This window comes from Scyliorhinus torazame, chromosome 2 (genome assembly GCF_047496885.1).
Source record: "Scyliorhinus torazame isolate Kashiwa2021f chromosome 2, sScyTor2.1, whole genome shotgun sequence".
Taxonomy (NCBI): domain Eukaryota; kingdom Metazoa; phylum Chordata; class Chondrichthyes; order Carcharhiniformes; family Scyliorhinidae; genus Scyliorhinus; species Scyliorhinus torazame.
In genome coordinates this window covers 212,056,075-212,078,091 of record NC_092708.1, presented here as the reverse complement: position 1 = coordinate 212,078,091, position 22,017 = coordinate 212,056,075, and the positions used below count along the sequence as shown (strand labels likewise).

At 47.3% G+C, this 22,017-nt stretch overlaps 1 protein-coding gene across 4 annotated transcripts in view; it reads right to left on the bottom strand.

Annotated features, from left to right (window-relative positions):
- LOC140395504 (receptor tyrosine-protein kinase erbB-4-like) overlaps positions 1 to 22,017 on the bottom strand; it is a 1,530,197-nt gene that overhangs the window by 536,027 nt on the left and 972,153 nt on the right. The gene's annotated exons all lie outside the window — the stretch shown is intronic.

The following is a 22,017-nucleotide window of genomic DNA, read 5'->3' as shown; positions in this document are numbered from 1 at the left end:
CTTTTAGTGAGGGATAAACAAATATAAACATTTCTAATTAATGTTTACCTCACATCGTTACTTTATACCCTGCAGATTGGTAAAATAGTTTCTCTTCAAACGCTTTTCACGAGTAAGAGTTTAACATTAAGATCAAACCATTTATTGGAAGTGATGATGGAACTTTCAGGAGAGTGACTCGTTCTCCTTACCATGTCTCAATATATTCATCAGCAGCTTCATGCCCTCAGACAAACCTGGATTCTTTTTTCTGGACACAAATCCATAGCACAAAGATTAATTTGTTTACCCCCCACGTAAAGCAACATTTCGGAAATAATTGACAATACATTTATGTCCGAACTGGGAGAGATAAACATTCTTACTAAAGACAAGCTTGTGTGCAAGGGATTTGATAGGGAAAGTGGATGAATCTCTCTGGGTCCTGAAATGGTGTGTTGCAGTAACTAAGATACACCATACACCGACACAGTGGGGATGGTTCGAATATTTAGCATGTGAATATGCCAGCCTAATCTGAGATCTTCTGCAATGATGCAAAGTCCAATCGTGTAAGTAAAATGGCAAACAGTACGCTTACATATATATATTTAATATACTGAGACTGAATATACTGCCACATCAAAACATCCTGACAGGATAAGGCAACTGATGGAGCGCTGCTGATTGACAGTTTGATATTATGGAAGAAGCAGTTTGTTCAAATTCACTGACAGTAAATGGCCAGCTCGTCTAGAAATTGCCGTGTTCAATATTGATTCAGGGACTCGCACGATAGCACAAATGGATAGCACTGTGGTTTCACAGCGCCAGGGTCCCAGGTTCGATACCCCGCTGGGTCATTGTCTGTGTCGAGTCTGCTCGTTCTCCCCGTGTCTGCGTGGGTTTCCTCCGGGTGCTCCGGTTTCCACCCACAGTCCAAAGACGTGCAGGTTAGGTGGATTGGCCATGCTAAATTGCCCTTAGTGACCAAAAAGGTTAGGAGGAATTATTGGGTTACGGGGATGGGGTGGAGGTGGGGGCCTGGGTGGGTCGGTGCAGACTCGATGGGCCGGGTGGCCTCCTTCTGCACTGTATGTTCTATGTTCTAATTTAAAGGAAGAGCAGAATCTTCTGCTTCTCTGAGTTGTGAGCCTGACCTGGGACCTGACTTTTATACTTTGCAGAAAAGCACTGTAATCCTGAGACCGATTGCTCACAGCTGCTGAGCTGAAATTGAGGCTGCTAAAAGCATAATTAAGAGGATCACAGTGAGGGTGCAGGCTGAGATTAGGCACTTTAGTTCTATCAGTTACCGCTGATCCACACGGTGTATTCTTCTTCCCTTTTGTGCAATCGGTAATGGAGGATTAATATTCCAATTTTCATTATAATGGGCAGTAATTTCACTATTACAGCCATCTCCATCCATTCACTTATTATAGAAAGTGAACTGAGATATTGGTATTTTTTCATTCCGTAAATTGAGCTTCACTCTATTCAATTTTTACAAAACTTGTGTCTAACATGCTTGTGGGCATGAGCTTTCGTGATAGTGTTGTTAATCTGTCCCTGCTGGAGAACTGTTTGAGAGCCAGGCATTGCTCCAGCAATTTCTTCCTGTGATGATTCACTGGAGGACATGAAACTCCTGGTGTAAAATAAAGTTGCCATAGCCCCAGATGACCGCAGGCTGCTTTCTCCTTTGAGGGGGAGAGCTGACTGGTGGTGATTTAACATGAGGATCACCGCATCTCAGGCAAGGGACAAAGTTGAGAAGGTGAAGCTTTCATTAATAACTTCAGCACCTACAAGAATTTAACCCATGTTGTTGGCTTCGCTCTGCATCACGAACCAGCCGTCTAGCCAACTGAACAAAACTTGTCCCCATAGTTTGGTGCTGGAAACGTTCAAGTTCAAGGGTGTAACTGAGGAAATGATTTAGTAACTGAGAGTGGAGGCCACTGTGCTGACTTTATGAATGTGTCAGTCATGTTACTTTTAGATTTTTAAAAACTTTACCAAAAATCCAACTGATTCTACTTTCAAATGATTACTAATATGATCATCAGTGTATGCGGACATAGGCACATGTGTGTGACTGTACATATTTGTGTGTGCATGGGCAAGTACATGTACATAAGTGCAAATACATCTTTGGTGTCGGTGCGTGGCGACTCTCTGCGAGCTCTCCCCCATGGATCCTCATCCTACATTCCAGTATGGAGTGATCTGCCTCGACTGTACGCAGAACAACACTTTCACTGTACCTCGCTACACGTGACAATAAATCTAAATCTAATCTAATACAGGTGCACAGACATAAATATCACATATGTCTATATGTGTGCATGTAAGTATACTTTGATGCGTTTATCCATATAAATGTTTGTGTATGTTTGGCCCCTTACCCTTATCCTGAAACTGGTGCCCTGGTGTTCTGGATGCTCCCATCAGGGGAACAACCAGTCAAGCCTCCTAAAGGTTTTTCAATGAGAACACCTTTCATTCTTCAAAACTCCCGAGAGAATAGGTCTAATTTACCTAGGCTTTAAATCATAGGAAACCCCTTTCATCCAGGAATCGATCGAGTAAATCTTTGCTATACCGCCTCTGCAACATATTGAAAGACTGGCGACAACTAGGTATATTAGTTAATAAATGTTTTATTAGGGCAAATAACTATTTGCAGAGAGTGAGGTAAAGACTACTGTCTTCCCTGACTCGTAACTCCTAACTAACAGGAAAACTTCTGCTCAACCCCAGGATTTGTGCGCTCCGGTCCGATTGGCTCTACGGATGACATGACCTTCAGAAAACCCGCCCCCTTAAAGGGGCATGCTACCACATCCCTCCCCCTTTACGTCCCTTACACATTACATCCATTGGTAGCATCATAATTCACCAGTGGCTACTCCCGTAGTAGTGGTAACTTCGATTTAAACCTCATTTGGTTGAATCTCGACTTGAAAAAGTGTGTCTGTGCAGATAATTTACTGAGTTCCCCCTGGAACATTGATTGGCTCCTCCTCAGGGTAGCTTGCAACAGCATTACTTTCATCCATGGCAATATTCCAACTCCATCTGCAAGTTTGCTGATGACACGACCATAGTGGGTTGGATCTCGAATAACGACAAGTCAGAATACATGAGGGAGATAGAGAACCTAGTGGAGTGGTGCAGCGACAATAATCCATCCCTCAATGCCAGCAAAACTAAAGAGCTGGTCATTGACTTCAGGAAGCAAAGTACAGTACACACCCCTGTCAACATCAACGGGGCCGAGGTGGAGATGGTTGACAGCTTCAAATTCCTAGGGGTACACATTACCAAAAATCTGTCCTGGTCCACCCATATCGACACTACCACCAAGAAAGCACAACAGCGGCTATACTTCCTCAGGAAACTAAGGATATTCGGCATGTCCACACTGACTCTTACCAACTTTTACAGATGCACCATAGAAAACATCCTAGCTGACTGCATCACAGCTTGGTATGGCAACTGCGCATCCCAAGACCGCACAAAACTTCAGAGAGTCGTGAACACAGCCCAGTCCATCACACGAACCTGCCTCCCAACCATTGACTCTGTCTACACCTCCCGCTGCCTGGGGAAAGTGGGCAGCATAATCAAAGACCCCTCCCACTTGGTTTACTCACTCTTCCAACTTCTTCCATCGGGCAGGAGATACAGAAGTATGAGAACACGCACAAACAGTTTCAAAAGCAGCTTCTTCCCCGCTGTTACCAGACTCCTAAACGACCCTCTTATGGACTTACCTGATTAATGCAACACCCCTGTATGCTTCACCTGATGCCGGTGTTTATGTAATTACATTGTGTACCTTGTGTTGCCCTATTATGTATTTTCTTTTTCTTTTCATTTCTTTTCATGTACTAAATGATCTGTTTGAGCTGCTCGCAGAAAAATACTTTTCACTGTACCTTGGTACATGTGACAATAAACAAATCCAATCCAATCCAATCAGTGACAGGCATACTAGGGATGGGCTGTCCCACTGGTTCAGTGTGCGGTTCTCTCCTTCGCAAATGGTCCTGGTGTTTCTTCACTTTTTTTCCTTGGACATCGATCTCATACAACTGGACCTGTTCTGGCCACGACCATTCCAGGGATCCAATTGGGATCAGCACCAAAATTCTTCACATATTTAGAATGGTCCAGTGGCACAGCGGTTAGCATTGCTACCTCACAGCGCCAGGGACCCTGGTTCAATTCCAGCCTTGGGTGACTGTGTGGAGTTTGTATGTTCTCCACCTGACTGCCTAGGTTTCTTCCGGGTGCTCCGCTTTCCTCTCACAGTCCAAAGATGTACAGATTAGGTGGATTGCCCATAGGTGGGGTTACTGGGATGGGGTGGGGACGTAGACCAAGATAGGGTCGGTGCTGCCTCGATGGGCCGACTGGCCTCCTTCTGCACTGTAGAAATTCTATGATTCTATCTACCAAGTTTCTACCTCAAATGCTGTCTCAGGTTTTCTCAAATTGTGATGTTTCTTCTGCGCATTCTGTTTCACTTTCGCCCACCCGTCAAATGTGGAAATATCACATGTAACCTGTGTTCTAATGCGTCTTCCCATTAGCAGCTCAGCGAGTGTAACACCAGTGGATACATCAAGGTGTTGTTCTATAGGTGAGAAGGAAATGGTCCAGGTGGTTTTTAGTGAGGTTGATGACTGTTTCTTCATGGCGGCTTTGAATGTTTGGACAGTTCTCTCAGCCAGTCCATTTGAAGCAGGGTGGTAGGGAGCGGTTCTATGTTGAACCCTTGTGGTTCTCATGAAATATTGGAACTCTTCACTCGTGAAAGCAGTCCCATTAACTGAGACCACCAGCACATCGGACAACATGTGGGTGGCGAATGTCGGTCGCAATTGTTCGTGATGAGGTCTTGGACTTCATTTCGTATATGTGCAATCATTTGGAGTCAACATCTATGATGAGCAAGAACATATGGAGCCCATAAATTGGCCTGCAAAATCGATGCATAGTTACACCCATGGTCGCCCTGACCACTCCCAAGCATGAATTAAGGCAGCAGATGGCAGATTTTTCTGCTTCTGAGACTGGCCACATTGTTTGACCAGATTCTCAGCCAATATGGATCCAGGGCCAATATACATTACTGAGCATGAGCAATTTCATACTTCACATCCGAGGATGGACACGGTGTAGTTATTGCAATAATAGCTGTCCAGCGGGAGTGGGAATGACCACTCTTGCTCCCACACATACACACACCTACACACACACACACACAGGCTACACAGAGGCTACTCAGTGCAAACACACACACATATATTAAACTGAGGCTGTTCAGAGTAAACGCACACACAGAACACAGAGACTTCTTAGTACAAACGGGCAGAAGACACAGAGTCACTGCAAACACACAAAACACAGAGACTGCTCAGTGCAAACACACACACAACACATAGACTGCTCAGTGCAAACACACACACACAACACAAAGGCTGTTCAGTGCAAACACACACAACACAGAGACTGCTCAGTGCAAACACACACACAACACAGAGACTGCTCAGTGCAAACACACACACAAAACACAGAGACTGCTCAGTGCATACACACACACACAACACAGAGACAGCTCAGTGCAAACACACACACAACACAGAGACTGCTCAGTGCAAACACACACACACAACACAGAGACTGCTCAGTGCAAACACACACACAGCACAGAGACTGCTCAGTGCAAACTCACACACAACACAGAGACTGCTCAGTGCAAACACACACACACAACACAGAGAGTGCTCAGTGCAAACTCTCACACACAACACAGAGGCTGCTCAGTGCAAACTCACACACACAACACAGAGACTGCTCAGTGTAAACACGCACACACAACACAGAGACTGCTCAGTGCAAACACACACACACAACACAGAGACTGCTCAGTGCAAACACACACACACAACACAGAGACAGCTCAGTGCAAACTCACACACAACACAGAGACTGCTCTGTGCAAACACACACACACAACACAAAGACTGCTCAGTGCAAACTCACACACACAACACAGAGGCTGCTCAGTGCAAACACACACACACAACACAGAGACTGCTCAGTGCAAACTCACACACACAACACAGAGGCTGCTCAGTGCAAACACACACAACACAGAGACTGCTCAGTGCAAACACACACACACAACACAGAGACTACTCAGTGCAAACTCACACACACAACACAGAGGCTGCTCAGTGCAAACACACACACACAACACAGAGACTGCTCAGTGCAAACACACACACAACACATAGACTGCTCAGTGCAAACTCACACACACAACACAGAGACTGCTCAGTGCAAACACACACACACAACACAGACTGCTCAGTGCAAACACACACGCACAACACAGAGACTGCACAGTGTAAACACACACACAACACAGAGACTGCTCAGTGCAAACACACACAAACACAGAGACTGCTCACTGCAAACTCACACACACAACACAGAGACTGCTCAGTGTAAACACACACACACAACACAGAGGCTGATCAGTGCAAACACACACACACAACACAGAGACTGCTCAGTGTAAACACACACACACAACACAGAGACTGCTCAGTGCAAACTCACACACACAACACAGAGACTGCTCAGTGCAAACTCACACACACAACACAGAGACTGCTCAGTGTAAACTCACACACACAACACAGAGACTGCTCAGTGTAAACACACACACACAACACAGAGGCTGCTCAGTGTAAACACACACACACAACACAGAGACTGCACAGTGTAAACACACACACACAACACAGAGGCTGCTCAGTGTAAACACACACACACAACACAGAGGCTGCTCAGTGCAAACACACACACACAACACAGAGACTGCTCAGTGCAAACACATACACAACACAGAGACTGCTCAGTGCAAACACACACACACAACACAGAGGCTGCTCAGTGTAAACACACACACACAACACAGAGGCTGCTCAGTGTGAACTCACACACACAACACAGAGACTGCTCAGTGCAAACTCACACACACAACACAGAGACTGCTCAGTGCAAACACACACACAACACATAGACTGCTCAGTGCATACACACACACACAACACAAAGGCTGTTCAGTGCAAACACACACAACACAGAGACTGCTCAGTGCAAACACACACACAACACAGAGACTGCTCAGTGCAAACACACACACAAAACACAGAGACTGCTCAGTGCATACACACACACACAACACAGAGACTGCTCAGTGCAAACACACACACAACACAGAGACTGCTCAGTGCAAACACACACACACAACACAGAGACTGCACCGTGTAAACACACACACACAACACAGAGGCTGCTCAGTGTAAACACACACACACAACACAGAGGCTGCTCAGTGCAAACACACACACACAACACAGAGACTGCTCAGTGCAAACACATACACAACACAGAGACTGCTCAGTGCAAACACACACACACAACACAGAGGCTGCTCAGTGTAAACACACACACACAACACAGAGGCTGCTCAGTGTGAACTCACACACACAACACAGAGACTGCTCAGTGCAAACTCACACACACAACACAGAGACTGCTCAGTGCAAACACACACACAACACATAGACTGCTCAGTGCATACACACACACACAACACAAAGGCTGTTCAGTGCAAACACACACAACACAGAGACTGCTCAGTGCAAACACACACACAAAACACAGAGACTGCTCAGTGCATACACACACACACAACACAGAGACTGCTCAGTGCAAACACACACACAGCACAGAGACTGCTCAGTGCAAACTCACACACAACACAGAGACTGCTCAGTGCAAACACACACACACAACACAGAGACTGCTCAGTGCAAACTCACACACACAACACAGAGGCTGCTCAGTGCAAACTCACACACACAACACAGAGACTGCTCAGTGTAAACACACACACACAACACAGAGACTGCTCAGTGCAAACACACACACAACACAGAGACTGCTCAGTGCAAACACACACACACAACACAGAGACTGCTCAGTGCAAACACACACACACAACACAGATACTGCTCAGTGCAAACTCACACACAACACAGAGACTGCTCAGTGCAAACACACACACACAACACAAAGACTGCTCAGTGCAAACTCACACACACAACACAGAGGCTGCTCAGTGCAAACACACACACACAACACAGAGACTGCTCAGTGCAAACTCACACACACAACACAGAGGCTGCTCAGTGCAAACACACACAACACAGAGACTGCTCAGTGCAAACACACACACACAACACAGAGACTGCTCAGTGCAAACTCACACACACAACACAGAGGCTGCTCAGTGCAAACACACACACACAACACAGAGACTGCTCAGTGCAAACACACACACAACATAGACTGCTCAGTGCAAACTCACACACACAACACAGAGACTGCTCAGTGCAAACACACACACACAACACAGACTGCTCAGTGCAAACACACACACACAACACAGAGACTGCTCACTGCAAACTCACACACACAACACAGAGACTGCTCAGTGTAAACACACACACACAACACAGAGGCTGCTCAGTGCAAACACACACACACAACACAGAGACTGCTCAGTGTAAACACACACACACAACACAGAGACTGCTCAGTGCAAACTCACACACACAACACAGAGACTGCTCAGTGCAAACTCACACACACAACCAAGAGACTGCTCAGTGTAAACTCACACACACAACACAGAGACTGCTCAGTGTAAACACACACACACAACACAGAGGCTGCTCAGTGCAAACTCACACACACAACACAGAGACTGCTCAGTGCAAACACACACACACAACACAGAGACTGCTCAGTGCAAACACATACACAACACAGAGGCTGCTCAGTGCAAACTCACACACACAACACAGAGACTGCTCAGTGCAAACACACACACACAACACAGAGACTGCTCAGTGCAAACACATACACAACACAGAGACTGCTCAGTGCAAACACACACACACAACACAGAGGCTGCTCAGTGTAAACACACACACACAACACAGAGGCTGCTCAGTGTAAACTCACACACACAACACAGAGACTGCTCAGTGCAAACTCACACACACAACACAGAGACAGCTCAGTGCAAACTCACACACACAACACAGAGACTGCTCAGTGCAAACACACACACACAACACAGAGGCTGCTCAGTGCAAACTCACACACACAACACAGAGGCTGCTCAGTGCAAACACACACACACAACACAGAGACTGCTCAGTGCAAACACACACACACAACACAGAGACTGCTCAGTGCAAACACACACACACAACACAGAGGCTACTCAGTGTAAACACACACAACACAGAGAATGCTCAGTGCAAACACACACACACACAACACAGAGGCTACTCAGTGTAAACTCACACACACAACACAGAGACTGCTCAGTGTAAACACACACACACAACACAGAGACTGCTCAGTGTAAACACACACACAACACAGAGGCTGCTCAGTGCAAACACACACACACAACACAGAGACTGCTCAGTGCAAACACGCACACATAACACAGAGCCTGCTCAGTGCAAACTCACACACACAACACAGAGACTGCTCAGTGCAAACACACACACACAACACAGAGACTGCTCAGTGCAAACTCACACACACAACACAGAGGCTGCTCAGTGCAAACACACACACACATCACAGAGACTGCTCAGTGCAAACACATACACAACACAGAGACTGCTCAGTGCAAACACACACACAACACAGAGACTGCTCAGTGTAAACACACAGACACAACACAGAGATTGCTCAGCGGAAACACACACACACAACACAGAGACTGCTCAGTGCAAACACACACACAACACAGAGACTGCTCAGTGCAAACACACACACACAACACAGAGACTGCACCGTGTAAACACACACACACAACACAGAGGCTGCTCAGTGTAAACACACACACACAACACAGAGGCTGCTCAGTGCAAACACACACACACAACACAGAGACTGCTCAGTGCAAACACATACACAACACAGAGACTGCTCAGTGCAAACACACACACACAACACAGAGGCTGCTCAGTGTAAACACACACACACAACACAGAGGCTGCTCAGTGTGAACTCACACACACAACACAGAGACTGCTCAGTGCAAACTCACACACACAACACAGAGACTGCTCAGTGCAAACACACACACAACACATAGACTGCTCAGTGCATACACACACACACAACACAAAGGCTGTTCAGTGCAAACACACACAACACAGAGACTGCTCAGTGCAAACACACACACAAAACACAGAGACTGCTCAGTGCATACACACACACACAACACAGAGACTGCTCAGTGCAAACACACACACAGCACAGAGACTGCTCAGTGCAAACTCACACACAACACAGAGACTGCTCAGTGCAAACACACACACACAACACAGAGACTGCTCAGTGCAAACTCACACACACAAGACAGAGGCTGCTCAGTGCAAACTCACACACACAACACAGAGACTGCTCAGTGTAAACACACACACACAACACAGAGACTGCTCAGTGCAAACACACACACAACACAGAGACTGCTCAGTGCAAACACACACACACAACACAGAGACTGCTCAGTGCAAACACACACACACAACACAGATACTGCTCAGTGCAAACTCACACACAACACAGAGACTGCTCAGTGCAAACACACACACACAACACAAAGACTGCTCAGTGCAAACTCACACACACAACACAGAGGCTGCTCAGTGCAAACACACACACACAACACAGAGACTGCTCAGTGCAAACTCACACACACAACACAGAGGCTGCTCAGTGCAAACACACACAACACAGAGACTGCTCAGTGCAAACACACACACACAACACAGAGACTGCTCAGTGCAAACTCACACACACAACACAGAGGCTGCTCAGTGCAAACACACACACACAACACAGAGACTGCTCAGTGCAAACACACACACAACATAGACTGCTCAGTGCAAACTCACACACACAACACAGAGACTGCTCAGTGCAAACACACACACACAACACAGACTGCTCAGTGCAAACACACACACACAACACAGAGACTGCTCACTGCAAACTCACACACACAACACAGAGACTGCTCAGTGTAAACACACACACACAACACAGAGGCTGCTCAGTGCAAACACACACACACAACACAGAGACTGCTCAGTGTAAACACACACACACAACACAGAGACTGCTCAGTGCAAACTCACACACACAACACAGAGACTGCTCAGTGCAAACTCACACACACAACCAAGAGACTGCTCAGTGTAAACTCACACACACAACACAGAGACTGCTCAGTGTAAACACACACACACAACACAGAGGCTGCTCAGTGCAAACTCACACACACAACACAGAGACTGCTCAGTGCAAACACACACACACAACACAGAGACTGCTCAGTGCAAACACATACACAACACAGAGGCTGCTCAGTGCAAACTCACACACACAACACAGAGACTGCTCAGTGCAAACACACACACACAACACAGAGACTGCTCAGTGCAAACACATACACAACACAGAGACTGCTCAGTGCAAACACACACACACAACACAGAGGCTGCTCAGTGTAAACACACACACACAACACAGAGGCTGCTCAGTGTAAACTCACACACACAACACAGAGACTGCTCAGTGCAAACTCACACACACAACACAGAGACAGCTCAGTGCAAACTCACACACACAACACAGAGACTGCTCAGTGCAAACACACACACACAACACAGAGGCTGCTCAGTGCAAACTCACACACACAACACAGAGGCTGCTCAGTGCAAACACACACACACAACACAGAGACTGCTCAGTGCAAACACACACACACAACACAGAGACTGCTCAGTGCAAACACACACACACAACACAGAGGCTACTCAGTGTAAACACACACAACACAGAGAATGCTCAGTGCAAACACACACACACACAACACAGAGGCTACTCAGTGTAAACTCACACACACAACACAGAGACTGCTCAGTGTAAACACACACACACAACACAGAGACTGCTCAGTGTAAACACACACACAACACAGAGGCTGCTCAGTGCAAACACACACACACAACACAGAGACTGCTCAGTGCAAACACGCACACACAACACAGAGCCTGCTCAGTGCAAACTCACACACACAACACAGAGACTGCTCAGTGCAAACACACACACACAACACAGAGACTGCTCAGTGCAAACTCACACACACAACACAGAGGCTGCTCAGTGCAAACACACACACACATCACAGAGACTGCTCAGTGCAAACACATACACAACACAGAGACTGCTCAGTGCAAACACACACACAACACAGAGACTGCTCAGTGTAAACACACAGACACAACACAGAGATTGCTCAGCGGAAACACACACACACAACACAGAGACTGCTCAGAGTAAACACACACACACAACACAGAGGCTGCTCAGTGTAAACACACACACACAACACAGAGACTGCACAGTGTAAACACACACACACAACACAGAGGCTGCTCAGTGTAAACACACAGACACAACACAGAGGCTGCTCAGTGCAAACACACACACACAACAAAGAGACTGCTCAGTGCAAACACATACACAACACAGAGACTGCTCAGTGCAAACACACACACACAACACAGAGGCTGCTCAGTGTAAACACACACACACAACACAGAGGCTGCTCAGTGTAAACTCACACACACAACACAGAGACTGCTCAGTGCAAACTCACACACACAACACAGAGACAGCTCAGTGCAAACTCACACACACAACACAGAGACTGCTCAGTGCAAACACACACACACAACACAGAGGCTGCTCAGTGCAAACTCACACACACAACACAGAGGCTGCTCAGTGCAAACACACACACACAACACAGAGACTGCTCAGTGCAAACACACACACACAACACAGAGGCTGCTCAGTGCAAACACACACACACAACACAGAGACTGCTCAGTGCAAACACACACACACAACACAGAGGCTACTCAGTGTAAACGCACACAACACAGAGAATGCTCAGTGCAAACACACACACACACAACACAGAGGCTACTCAGTGTAAACACACCCACACAACACAGAGACTGCTCAGTGTAAACACACACAGACAACACAGAGACTGCTCAGTGTAAACACACACACACAACACAGAGGCTGCTCAGTGCAAACACACACACACAACACAGAGACTGCTCAGTGCAAACACGCACACACAACACAGAGACTGCTCAGTGCAAACTCACACACACAACACAGAGGCTGCTCAGTGCAAACACATACACAACACAGAGACTGCTCAGTGCAAACACACACACACAACAGAGACTGTTCAGTGCAAACACGCATACACAACACAGAGACTGCTCAGTGCAAACACACACACACAACACAGAGACTGCTCAGTGCAAACACACACACACAACAGAGACTGTTCAGTGCAAACACACATACACAACACAGAGACTGCTCAGTGCAAACACGCACACACAACACAGAGACTGCTCAGTGCAAACACACACACAACACATAGACTGCTCAGTGCAAACTCACACACACAACACAGAGACTGCTCAGTGCAAACACACACACACAACACAGACTGCTCAGTGCAAACACACACGCACAACACAGACTGCACAGTGTAAACACACACACAACACAGAGACTGCTCAGTGCAAACACACACACACAACACAGAGACTGCTCACTGCAAACTCACACACACAACACAGAGACTGCTCAGTGTAAACACACACACACAACTCAGAGGCTGCTCAGTGCAAACACACACACACAACACAGAGACTGCTCAGTGTAAACACACACACACAACACAGAGACTGCTCAGTGCAAACTCACACACACAACACAGAGACTGCTCAGTGCAAACTCACACACACAACACAGAGACTGCTCAGTGTAAACTCACACACACAACACAGAGACTGCTCAGTGTAAACACACACACACAACACAGAGGCTGCTCAGTGTAAACACACACACACAACACAGAGACTGCACAGTGTAAACACACACACACACAACACAGAGGCTGCTCAGTGTAAACACACACACACAACACAGAGGCTGCTCAGTGCAAACACACACACACAACACAGAGACTGCTCAGTGCAAACACATACACAACACTGAGACTGCTCAGTGCAAACACACACACACAACACAGAGACTGCTCAGTGTAAACACACACACACAACACAGAGGCTGCTCAGTGTAAACTCACACACACAACACAGAGACTGCTCAGTGCAAACTCACACACACAACACAGAGACAGCTCAGTGCAAACTCACACACACAACACAGAGACTGCTCAGTGCAAACACACACACACAACACAGAGGCTGCTCAGTGCAAACTCACACACACAACACAGAGGCTGCTCAGTGCAAACACACACACACAACACAGAGACTGCTCAGTGCAAACACACACACACAACACAGAGGCTGCTCAGTGCAAACACACACACACAACACAGAGACTGCTCAGTGCAAACACACACACACAACACAGAGGCTACTCAGTGTAAACACACACAACACAGAGAATGCTCAGTGCAAACACACACACACACAACACAGAGGCTACTCAGTGTAAACACACCCACACAACACAGAGACTGCTCAGTGTAAACACACACACACAACACAGAGACTGCTCAGTGTAAACACACACACACAACACAGAGGCTGCTCAGTGCAAACACACACACACAACACAGAGACTGCTCAGTGCAAACACGCACACACAACACAGAGACTGCTCAGTGCAAACTCACACACACAACACAGAGGCTGCTCAGTGCAAACATATACACAACACAGAGACTGCTCAGTGCAAACACACACACACAACAGAGACTGTTCAGTGCAAACACACATACACAACACAGAGACTGCTCAGTGCAAACACACACACACAACACAGAGACTGCTCAGTGCAAACACACACACACAACAGAGACTGTTCAGTGCAAACACACATACACAACACAGAGACTGCTCAGTGCAAACACGCACACACAACACAGAGACTGCTCAGTGCAAACACACACACAACACATAGACTGCTCAGTGCAAACTCACACACACAACACAGAGACTGCTCAGTGCAAACACACACACACAACACAGACTGCTCAGTGCAAACACACACGCACAACACAGAGACTGCACAGTGTAAACACACACACAACACAGAGACTGCTCAGTGCAAACACACACACACAACACAGAGACTGCTCACTGCAAACTCACACACACAACACAGAGACTGCTCAGTGTAAACACACACACACAACTCAGAGGCTGCTCAGTGCAAACACACACACACAACACAGAGACTGCTCAGTGTAAACACACACACACAACACAGAGACTGCTCAGTGCAAACTCACACACACAACACAGAGACTGCTCAGTGCAAACTCACACACACAACACAGAGACTGCTCAGTGTAAACTCACACACACAACACAGAGACTGCTCAGTGTAAACACACACACACAACACAGAGGCTGCTCAGTGTAAACACACACACACAACACAGAGACTGCACAGTGTAAACACACACACACAACACAGAGGCTGCTCAGTGTAAACACACACACACAACACAGAGGCTGCTCAGTGCAAACACACACACACAACACAGAGACTGCTCAGTGCAAACACATACACAACACAGAGACTGCTCAGTGCAAACACACACACACAACACAGAGACTGCTCAGTGTAAACACACACACACAACACAGAGGCTGCTCAGTGTAAACTCACACACACAACACAGAGACTGCTCAGTGCAAACTCACACACACAACACAGAGACAGCTCAGTGCAAACTCACACACACAACACAGAGACTGCTCAGTGCAAACACACACACACAACACAGAGGCTGCTCAGTGCAAACTCACACACACAACACAGAGGCTGCTCAGTGCAAACACACACACACAACACAGAGACTGCTCAGTGCAAACACACACACACAACACAGAGGCTGCTCAGTGCAAACACACACACACAACACAGAGACTGCTCAGTGCAAACACTCACACACAACACAGAGGCTACTCAGTGTAAACATACACAACACAGAGAATGCTCAGTGCAAACACACACACACACAACACAGAGGCTACTCAGTGTAAATACACACACACAACACAGAGACTGCTCAGTGTAAACACACACACACAACACAGAGACTGCTCAGTGTAAACACACACACACAACACAGAGGCTGCTCCGTGCAAACACACACACACAACACAGAGACTGCTCAGTGCAAACACGCACACACAACACAGAGCCTGCTCAGTGCAAACTCACACACACAACACAGAGACTGCTCAGTGCAAACACACACACACAACACAGAGACTGCTCAGTGCAAACTCACACACACAACACAGAGGCTACTCAGTGTAAACACACACACACAACACAGAGACTGCTCAGTGCAAACTCACACATACAACACAGAGACTGCTCAGTGTAAACACACACAACACAGAGACTGCTCAGTGCAAACTCACACACACAACACAGAGACTGCTCAGTGTAAACACACACACACAACACAGAGACTGCTCAGTGTAAACACACACACACAACACAGAGGCTGCTCAGTGCAAACACACACACACATCACAGAGACTGCTCAGTGCAAACACATACACAACACAGAGACTGCTCAGTGCAAACAAACACACAACACAGAGACTGCTCAGTGTAAACACACACACACAACACAGAGACTGCTCAGCGGAAACACACACACACAACACAGTGACTACTCAGTGCAAACACACACACACAACACAGAGGCTGCTCAGTGCAAACACATACACTACACAGAGACTGCTCAGTGCAAACACACACACAACAGAGACTGTTCAGTGCAAACACACATAGACAACACAGAGGCTGCTCAGTGCAAACACACACACACAACACAGAGACTGCTCAGTGCAAACACACACACACAACAGAGACTGTTCAGTGCAAACACACATACACAACACAGAGACTGCTCAGTGCAAACACGCACACACAACACAGAGACTGCTCAGTGCAAACACACACACACAACACAGAGGCTGCTCAGTGCAAACACACACAAACAGAGACTGTTCAGTGCAAACACACATACACAACACAGAGGCTGCTCAGTGCAAACACACACACACAACAAAGAGACTGCTCAGTGTAAACACACACACACAACACAGAGGCTGCTCAGTGTAAACTCACACACACAACACAGAGACTGCTCAGTGCAAACTCACACACACAACACAGAGACTGCTCAGTGCAAACACACACACAACACATAGACTGCTCAGTGCATACACACACACACAACACAAAGGCTGTTCAGTGCAAACACACACAACACAGAGACTGCTCAGTGCAAACACACACACAACACAGAGACTGCTCAGTGCAAACACACACACAAAACACAGAGACTGCTCAGTGCATACACACACACACAACACAGAGACTGCTCAGTGCAAACACACACCCAACACAGAGACTGCTCAGTGCAAACACACACACACAACACAGAGACTGCTCAGTGCAAACACACACACAGCACAGAGACTGCTCAGTGCAAACTCACACACAACACAGAGACTGCTCAGTGCAAACACACACACACAACACAGAGACTGCTCAGTGCAAACTCACACACACAACACAGAGGCTGCTCAGTGCAAACTCACACACACAACACAGAGACTGCTCAGTGTAATCACACACACACAACACAGAGACTGCTCAGTGCAAACACACACACAACACAGAGACTGCTCAGTGCAAACACACACACACAACACAGAGACTGCTCAGTGCAAACACACACACACAACACAGATACTGCTCAGTGCAAACTCACACACAACACAGAGACTGCTCAGTGCAAACACACACACACAACACAAAGACTGCTCAGTGCAAACTCACACACACAACACAGAGGCTGCTCAGTGCAAACACACACACACAACACAGAGACTGCTCAGTGCAAACTCACACACACAACACAGAGGCTGCTCAGTGCAAACACACACAACACAGAGACTGCTCAGTGCAAACACACACACACAACACAGAGACTGCTCAGTGCAAACTCACACACACAACACAGAGGCTGCTCAGTGCAAACACACACACACAACACAGAGACTGCTCAGTGCAAACACACACACAACACATAGACTGCTCAGTGCAAACTCACACACACAACACAGAGACTGCTCAGTGCAAACACACACACACAACACAGACTGCTCAGTGCAAACACACACGCACAACACAGAGACTGCACAGTGTAAACACACACCCAACACAGAGACTGCTCAGTGCAAACACACACACACAACACAGAGACTGCTCACCGCAAACTCACACACACAACACAGAGACTGCTCAGTGTAAACACACACACACAACACAGAGGCTGCTCAGTGCAAACACACACACACAACACAGAGACTGCTCAGTGTAAACACACACACACAACACAGAGACTGCTCAGTACAAACTCACACACACAACACAGAGACTGCTCAGTGCAAACTCACACACACAACCAAGAGACTGCTCAGTGTAAACTCACACACACAACACAGAGACTGCTCAGTGTAAACACACACACACAACACAGAGGCTGCTCAGTGCAAACTCACACACACAAGACAGAGACTGCTCAGTGCAAACACACACACACAACACAGAGACTGCTCAGTGCAAACACATACACAACACAGAGGCTGCTCAGTGCAAACTCACACACACAACACAGAGACTGCTCAGTGCAAACACACACACACAACACAGAGACTGCTCAGTGCAAACACATACACAACACAGAGACTGCTCAGTGCAAACACACACACACAACACAGAGGCTGTTCAGTGCAAACACACACAACACAGAGACTGCTCAGTGCAAACACACACCCAACACAGAGACTGCTCAGTGCAAACACACACACACAACACAGAGACTGCTCAGTGCAAACACACACACAGCACAGAGACTGCTCAGTGCAAACTCACACACACAACACAGAGACTGCTCAGTGCAAACTCACACACACAACACAGAGGCTGCTCAGTGCAAACTCACACACACAACACAGAGACTGCTCAGTGTAAACACACACACACAACACAGAGACTGCTCAGTGCAAACACACACACAACACAGAGACTGCTCAGTGCAAACACACACGCACAACACAGAGACTGCTCAGTGCAAACACACACACACAACACAGATACTGCTCAGTGCAAACTCACACACAACACAGAGACTGCTCAGTGCAAACACACACACACAACACAAAGACTGCTCAGTGCAAACTCACACACACAACACAGAGGCTGCTCAGTGCAAACACACACACACAACACAGAGACTGCTCAGTGCAAACTCACACACACAACACAGAGGCTGCTCAGTGCAAACACACACAACACAGAGACTGCTCAGTGCAAACACACACACACAACACAGAGACTGCTCAGTGCAAACTCACACACACAACACAGAGGCTGCTCAGTGCAAACACACACACACAACACAGAGACTGCTCAGTGCAAACACACACACAACACATAGACTGCTCAGTGCAAACTCACACACACAACACAGAGACTGCTCAGTGCAAACACACACACACAACACAGACTGCTCAGTGCAAACACACACGCACAACACAGAGACTGCACAGTGTAAACACACACACAACACAGAGACTGCTCAGTGCAAACACACACACACAACACAGAGACTGCTCACCGCAAACTCACACACACAACACAGAGACTGCTCAGTGTAAACACACACACACAACACAGAGGCTGCTCAGTGCAAACACACACACACAACACAGAGACTGCTCAGTGTAAACACACACACACAACACAGAGACTGCTCAGTGCAAACTCACACACACAACACAGAGACTGCTCAGTGCAAACTCACACACACAACACAGAGACTGCTCAGTGTAAACTCACACACACAACACAGAGACTGCTCAGTGTAAACACACACACACAACACAGAGGCTGCTCAGTGCAAACTCACACACACAACACAGAGACTGCTCAGTGCAAACACACACACACAACACAGAGACTGCTCAGTGCAAACACATACACAACACAGAGGCTGCTCAGTGCAAACTCACACACACAACACAGAGACTGCTCAGTGCAAACACACACACACAACACAGAGACTGCTCAGTGCAAACACATACACAACACAGAGACTGCTCAGTGCAAACACACACACACAACACAGAGGCTGCTCAGTGTAAACACACACACACAACACAGAGGCTGCTCAGTGTAAACTCACACACACAACACAGAGACTGCTCAGTGCAAACTCACACACACAACACAGAGACTGCTCAGTGCAAACTCACACACACAACACAGAGACAGCTCAGTGCAAGCTCACACACACAACACAGAGACTGCTCAGTGCAAACACACACACACAACACAGAGGCTGCTCAGTGCAAACTCACACACACAACACAGAGGCTGCTCAGTGCAAACACACACACACAACACAGAGACTGCTCAGTGCAAACACACACACACAACACAGAGGCTGCTCAGTGCAAACACACACACACAACACAGAGACTGCTCAGTGCAAACACACACACACAACACAGAGGCTACTCAGTGTAAACACACACAACACAGAGAATGCTCAGTGCAAACACACACACACACAACACAGAGGCTGCTCAGTGCAAACACACACACACAACACAGAGACTGCTCAGTGTAAACACACACACACAACACAGAGACTGCTCAGTGCAAACTCACACACACAACACAGAGACTGCTCAGTGCAAACTCACACACACAACACAGAGACTGCTCAGTGTAAACTCACACACACAACACAGAGACTGCTCAGTGTAAACACACACACACAACACAGAGGCTGCTCAGTGCAAACTCACACACACAACACAGAGACTGCTCAGTGCAAACACACACACACAACACAGAGACTGCTCAGTGCAAACACATACACAACACAGAGGCTGCTCAGTGCAAACTCACACACACAACACAGAGACTGCTCAGTGCAAACACACACACACAACACAGAGACTGCTCAGTGCAAACACATACACAACACAGAGACTGCTCAGTGCAAACACACACACACAACACAGAGGCTGCTCAGTGTAAACACACACACACAACACAGAGGCTGCTCAGTGTAAACTCACACACACAACACAGAGACTGCTCAGTGCAAACTCACACACACAACACAGAGACAGCTCAGTGCAAGCTCACACACACAACACAGAGACTGCTCAGTGCAAACACACACACACAACACAGAGGCTGCTCAGTGCAAACTCACACACACAACACAGAGGCTGCTCAGTGCAAACACACACACACAACACAGAGACTGCTCAGTGCAAACACACACACACAACACAGAGGCTGCTCAGTGCAAACACACACACACAACACAGAGACTGCTCAGTGCAAACACACACACACAACACAGAGGCTACTCAGTGTAAACACACACAACACAGAGAATGCTCAGTGCAAACACACACACACACAACACAGAGGCTACTCAGTGTAAACACACCCATACAACACAGAGACTGCTCAGTGTAAACACACACACACAACACAGAGACTGCTCAGTGTAAACACACACACACAACACAGAGCCTGCTCAGTGCAAACACACACACACACAACACAGAGACTGCTCAGTGCAAACACGCACACACAACACAGAGCCTGCTCAGTGCAAACTCACACACACAACACAGAGACTGCTCAGTGCAAATA